This window comes from Amblyraja radiata, chromosome 32 (assembly GCF_010909765.2).
Source record: "Amblyraja radiata isolate CabotCenter1 chromosome 32, sAmbRad1.1.pri, whole genome shotgun sequence".
Taxonomy (NCBI): domain Eukaryota; kingdom Metazoa; phylum Chordata; class Chondrichthyes; order Rajiformes; family Rajidae; genus Amblyraja; species Amblyraja radiata.
This window is the reverse complement of record NC_045987.1, coordinates 8,279,310-8,285,963: the sequence shown is the minus strand read 5'-3', so window position 1 is coordinate 8,285,963 and position 6,654 is coordinate 8,279,310. Positions and strand designations below refer to the sequence as shown.

The window sequence follows — 6,654 nt, the reverse complement described above, 5'->3', positions numbered from 1 at the left end:
CCTCAACTACTTCTTCTGGCAGCTCGTTCCATGTACCCATCACCCTCTGAGTGAAAAAGTTACCCCTCAGGTTTGTATTAAAACTTGCCCCTCTCATCTTATAACCTTGCCCTCCAGTTTTTGATTCACCTACCCTGGGCAAAAAAAAAAATGTTATGAAGGTCTTAAAGTGGCAATAAGGCACTTATGTGAGAAGCTGGGAAGACTTCTTAGCACAAGGGGGGTTGAGAGTTATCAGGGCAAGGATAAAGTCGCGAAGGTCCAAGCTGTGTAGACAGCAACTCAACATTAATTATGATGTTCTTTTATTATCACAAGAATAAACCGTGAATTGTTTACACATTATAAAATCAGAACAATCCACACTGGGGAAATGTGATGCCTAATCTGAATGAGTGGCACAGGTTTCATTGTCAACACAAAACGCAATGTCCATTATGAATGTTATGCATCACAGCGTTTTTAGTTTTACCACCAAAAATGATTGGCATTCTTAATAATAGCTCTAAATTTACCGATATATTGTTTTGTAAGTGAATCAGTCACTATCACCTCAGTTTATGCCTTGACTGGTTGTGTGCTTTTTGTTTTATGTTCATGTTTATCTATTTCAGTGTCTATTCCAAGTATTTCTCTCTGGTCCCTTCTCCCCCTCTTTTTAGACGAGTTCTCTTCGGATTTAAATCTGTCTTTGTGGCTCTGGCATCGTGTTTGAACATTTTTTCCAAGTTTTCATCTCTCTCTCTCTCCCTCTCTCTCTCCCTCTCCCTCTCGCTCTCCCTCTCTCTCTCTTACTCATAAAGTAAGAACAAGCATATATAAAACACGTGCCAAGCCAGAGATTGCACCCCGGGCAGTATTAGTGTGGTGCTAATCGTAAAACGAGTTCCAAAGGAGAGAACAGTTGCTCTGTCGGGAGACGTGGACGGGGATCAGAGGGTAGTCAAGATGGAATTATGAAGGTAAGCTCCTAGTGGATATCTCTGCCTCTGATATCTGTGTACATACCTCTGAAGAAGGGCTCAACCCGAAACACCACCTATCCACACCTTCTCCGGAGATGCTGCCTGACCCGCTCAGTTACTCCAGCACTTTGCTGTTTATTTAAGTCTGAATTTCCTTTCATTCTATTGTGTTTTGTTTGTCCGTCTCCATTTGTGGGATATACCCGATCAAACAGCAGGCGCTAGAAATACTCACCAGGTCAGGCAGCATCCGTGGTGGGGGAACTGATCAATGTTTCAGGTGAAGGGACATCGTCGGTTCTCTCAAACGCAGAGGCTGCCTGACCTTTAAGTGCTTCATGTTTAAGAAGGAACTGCAGATGCTGGAAAATCGAAGGTACACAAAAAAGCTGGAGAAACTCAGCGGGTGCAGCGTTGCCTTTTTCCTTCGCTCCATAGATGCTGCTACACCCGCTGAGTTTCTCCAGCTTTTTTGTGTACCTTTAAGTACTTCAAGTTCTTTATGCCTTTATTTTAGATTTCCAGCGCTCGCTGTGTTAGACTATTCTGTCAAACTCTATAACTCTGGGCATTGTCCCGTGTTTGTGTCTGCACCTCTCTCCTCTCTGTAAAGTCTCCCCGGCGTCAGAACAGCCTTGTCCCTTTCCTCCCCGTGCTATTGGCTCTCGCATGACTTGCAGAGGGGAAGAAAAAAAAAACAGATTTGCGGAGAAAATAATTATCAGATTGAAAAATCAGGGCGGGCTAAAAAAAAAAAAAAACGAGAGAGAGAAAACGCCAAAGCATTAGAACCCAGCTGAATTGAACGCGTAGATTATACATGCAGAGTGAGCCGAGAGTTTTAGTACAAGTTCAGGTGCAACCTGCCCCGCAGGTCCGGGAGTTCGGACTCCGGTTACAATTCACACAGGAGCAACCAACACGGGGGTTCAGCGACACGTCCCGGCTGCAGCCTCCAAACTGGGTGAGTGTTAAAACGCAGCGGGACGAGGGGCTCGCAAACAGGACCAAGGAAAAGCCAAGCAACCAGTCTGTGTGGACGCGAGGAACTGCAGATGCTAGTTTACAAACAACAAAAAACACAAAAGACTCTGGAGTAACTCAGCGGGTCAGGCAGCATCCATGGAGAACGTGCCACGGATGCTGCCCGACCCAACTAAGTTACTCCAGTCGCGAAATGGGTCACATTTCGGGTCGGGACCCTGCGGACGAGTTGGTGTTTGAGGTGCATGCGATGAATGTTACAGAGGGCGATGAATGTGGTCCATGGAATGGTGGTCCACAGGAACGTGTGCTACAGAATAGTAGGTACACAAAAATGCTGGAGAAACTCAGCGGGTGCAGCAGCATCTATGGAGCGAAGTTGCCTATTTCCTTCGCTCCATAGATGCTGCTGCACCCGCTGAGTTTCTCCAGCATTTTTGTGTACCTTCGATTTTCCAGCATCTGCAGTTCCTTCTTAAATGCTACAGAATAGTCTTGGTCTGTGTATTGTGCTCGGGGCGGGTTATGAATCGGATTTGAAAGGTAACCGGACCTGACTAGTAGATTTATCCTGGTCCCTGTCTCTGCTGAGGCCAGTTCGACCTCCCCCCCCTCACACTCAGAGAACCATCCCCGTCTCCCCCCCTTTCCCAGCCTCTCTCGATTTTACCCCCCCCCCCCCTCCCAACCCAGTCTCTCCCCAACCCAGTCTTTCTCCAATCCCAGTTTCTCGCCTCTCCCAACAAATGCAGACTATCCCCAAATCCCGATTTCTTCTCGATCTTATTCACTTTAAATATCGATATCGCCACGAAATAGTCTCCCAAGAAACCCAAATCTCCCCAAATGCAAATCTTTCCCCATTCACGGTGCATCTCCAGCAAACTAATCCCACTTTACCCCCAATTCAAATTTCTCCCCAGTTCTCGTCCGATTTAACTAGGGTTGATTAAAGGACTCCCCATCAATGTGGTCAATTGTTTTTTGAATGATATATTTATAAGAGATCCTCGGGATGTTGCCTGGGTTTGCGGGCTAGTTGTAGAGAGTTGCAGAGAGAGGTTGGATAGGCTGGGGAGTGTTGGAGGCTGAGGGGTGAGTTTAATGGTTCAATTGCTTCTTTATTGCCACGTGTAGCAGGTACGGTGAAATACTTTTTTTTTGCATATAGCTCAAGCTCAGCAGGTTTACTAAGATGTACAAGATCACGAGGGCCATGGATAAAGTGTCCGCTCGCTGTCCTTTTCCCAGGGGTGAGGATTCTAAAACTAGAGGGCATAGACTCAAGGTGAGAGGGGAGAGATTTAAGAGGGATCGCAGGGGGAAACTTTTTACCCCACACATATCTGGAATAAACTGCCAGAGGAAGTTCCCAAAACGGATATAATGAAAACTTTTTAAAAAAAATCATTTGGACAGTCAAAGGTTTAGAGGGCTGTGAGCCAAATGGAGGCAAATGGGACTAGTCCAGTTTGCCAACTTGGGCGGCATGGACAAGATGGACAGAAGGGCCTGTTCCCGCGCTCGTACCCTTACCCTACCATATCTCTGTTTCTCCCTCTCCCCCGAGTCTCAGTCTGAAGAAGGGTCTCGACCCGAGACGTCACCCATTCACCCCCCCCCCCAGAAATGCCGCCTGTCCCGCTGAGTTACTCCAGCATTTTGTGTCTATCTTCCGTGCGACTCTATTTGTCTAAACGACGGAATTGCTTGGTTTGGCTGAGATTATCATGTCAATTTCCACTTCGCTATGTAAACGCCACCAGGTTGTAGTACAGGATTTATATTGAAAAAAATAAACACTTGTCCATTTATTTTTGGCTTAATTTTTTAATAACAATCCTAATGTACACAAATCCGGTGATTTTGTTCAAACTCCCCTCAACATTTCTAGCGAGAGGGCGAAATAGCACCAACACACCAGGTGCAAATGTGTGTAGAAGGAAGAGCCGCCTGCCCATTCCTCCACAGATGCTGCCCGAGCCGCTGTGTGTTATCCGAAGTGTAAAGGTGTTCGCAGGGATCTTGGTGTTAATTCAATCACAGGTCCGCAGGATGGCAGCGTTTCACTCCTGATGAAGAACAGACACCTAGGCCGGGTTCTCTTCTCTCCCAATCTCCCTCCAGTTCCTTGGGGCGCTCACGCCTTGATCGTTGTACACCCCAACAGCGAATGCCAGCAAACCTTTCCATTACCGGGTCCCTGAAGAAGGATCTCGGGTATGTCTGTCTATCGGGACCCACTGATTAAAGACTAGGAACAAGAGGCACAAGAGACGCTGGAATCTTGAGCTAAACACGTGAAGTACTGGAGGAGCTCAGCGGGCCGGGCAACGTATCTGGGGGGGGGGGGGGGGGGGGGTAATTTCGGGTCGGGACACAAAGTGCTAAAGTAACTGCCATTTAGTAAACCTGCCATTTAGAACGGAGACGAGGAAACACTTTTTCTCACAGAGAGTTGTGAGTATGTGGTATTCCCTGCCACAGGTGGAGGCAGATTTTCTGGATGCTTTCAAGAGAGAGTTGGATAGGGCTCTTAAAGATAGCTGATTGGGGATGATCAGCCATAATCACATTGAATGGCGGTGCTGGCTCGATGTGCCGAATGGCCTACTCATGCAACTATTGTCTATTGTCTAACTCATCAGTTCAGGCAGCATCTCTCCAGAACATGGATATGACACTTTCTTCAGACTTAGATTGGGAAGACTGATACCCCCCCCCCCCCCTCCTCCACCCCTCTCATCCCTTCACTCAACGGGACAATTGTAGCAAGAATGAGATGAGCTCACTCGATAATAGTTTGCCTTTGAGGAAATAAACTTATTTCAGAAGATTAAAGAAGATTTCCCTAGTGAAATTTGAAAGGAAATCCAAGTCAGAGGTGAAAAGGAGACAACGGGGTTACGGATAAGGACAGAAGAGGGGGTGCGGGATGTACAGCCGGAGGGAGGGATAGACTTTGTCTCTTTTCTCCCGACCCAAAACGTCGCCTGTCCATTCCCTCCACAGATGCTGCCTGATCCGCTGAGTTAACTACTCCATCGTTTAATCGTGAACGCGGTTTTCCGTCAACCGTGGCAGCGTGGCCGCTTTCTTATCTTTCGGACAGCCAAACATGACTTCAACCTCACCCCAGAGAGTCCAGGTGCATTAGTTGCATTTTATTACCCTATTCAAATCCGAATGATTTTGATAACCCCGGTGACTCACAGAAGCCACAGTGCCCGGTTAGTCGGAGGTGTTATTCCCCAGGCAAGTAGCTGGGCCCTAGTAGTCCCATCTGCTTTCCGGGGCTCCAGTGTAGACTCGCTAGTGTTATTTTAGTAAGGAGTTTTCTTCAGTGCCTTGCCAATATTTACTCTTTTAGGTTTTGATTTATTAATGTCATTATACACATTTGTGTATTGTGAAAAGCTTTTTATTATTTTGCATGCTGCCAATCGGTCGTGGTACCTTGCGTGGTGAATCTGTGGGACTAGTGGACTCAATGGATATGGGGAGAAGGCAGGCATGGGTTATTGATTGGGGACGATCAGCCATGATCACAATGAATGGCAGCGTTGGCTCGAAGGGCCGAATGGCCTCCTCCTGCACCTATTTTCTATGTTTCTATGTTTCATCGGCACAGAAGGTTGTCAATGGATATTTTTAAGGCAGAGATAGATAGATTCTTGAGTAGTAAGTGTGTCAGGGGTTATGAGACAAAGGCAGGGGATTGGGGTTGAGAGGGAAAGATAGATCAGCCACGATTGAAAGGCGGAGTAGACTTGATGGGCCGAATGGCCTAATTCTGCTCCTAGAATTGATAAAATAATGAGTCTTGACATCATGTTTGGCACCGACATTGTGGACGGAAGGTCCTGTTTCCACGCTGCACCTTTCCATGTTCTATATAAAATAGTCTTGAATGTCAACAGGTATAACTCTGCCGAATGGCCTAATTCTGCTCCTAAGACTTATAGACTTATGAACTTGTGAGGAACTTAGCTGCTCCTTTTTGTCTAGTTAACAACATTGATGATCTTTCAAAGTTGGTTCATTGGCTGTAAATTGCTGGGAACATCCTGGTGTCAGGATTGGAAGTTCCAAACCTGGCCAATCCTGCATCAAGAACCCAGCATCGACTGTTCATTGTATCTTTCTTCTTTCCTGCTTTGTTCCAATAGACAATAGGTGCAGGAGTAGGCCATTCGGCCCTTCGAGCCAGTGTGATCATGGCTGATCATCCCCAATCAGTACCCCGTTCCTGCCTTCTCTCCATATCCCCTAACTCCGCTATTTTTAAGAGCCCTATCTAGCTCTCTTGTGAAAGCATCCAGAGAACCTGCCTCCACCACCCTCCGAAGCAGAGAATTCCACAGACTCACCACTCTCTGTGAGAAAAAATGTTTCCTCGTCTCTGTTCTAAATGGCTTACTCCTTATTCTTAAACTGTGGCCCCTGGTTCTGGACTCCCCCAACATCGGGAACATGTTTCCTGCCTCTAGCGTGTGTCCAAGCCCTTAACAATCTTATATGTTTCAATGAGATACCCTCTCATCCTTCTAAACTCTAGAGTGCACAAGCCCAGCTGCTCCATTCTCTCAGCATATGACAGTCCCGCCATCCCGGGAATTAACCTTGTGAACCTACGCTGCACTCCCTCAATAGCAAGAATGTCCTTCCTCAAATTAGTAGGATCCATCATTTAATCTTGAAAGCT

At 46.7% G+C, this 6,654-nt stretch overlaps 1 protein-coding gene across 1 annotated transcript in view; it reads left to right on the top strand.

Moving 5' to 3' along the window:
* The first annotated feature begins 1,743 nt into the window (after positions 1-1,743).
* gfi1b (growth factor independent 1B transcriptional repressor) overlaps positions 1,744-6,654 on the top strand; it is a 30,012-nt gene continuing 25,101 nt past the window's right edge. Inside the window, exon 1 of the mRNA XM_033048933.1 lies at positions 1,744-1,929. The gene's annotated coding sequence lies outside the window, so the exon portion shown is untranslated. The remainder of the gene's footprint in view (positions 1,930-6,654) is intronic.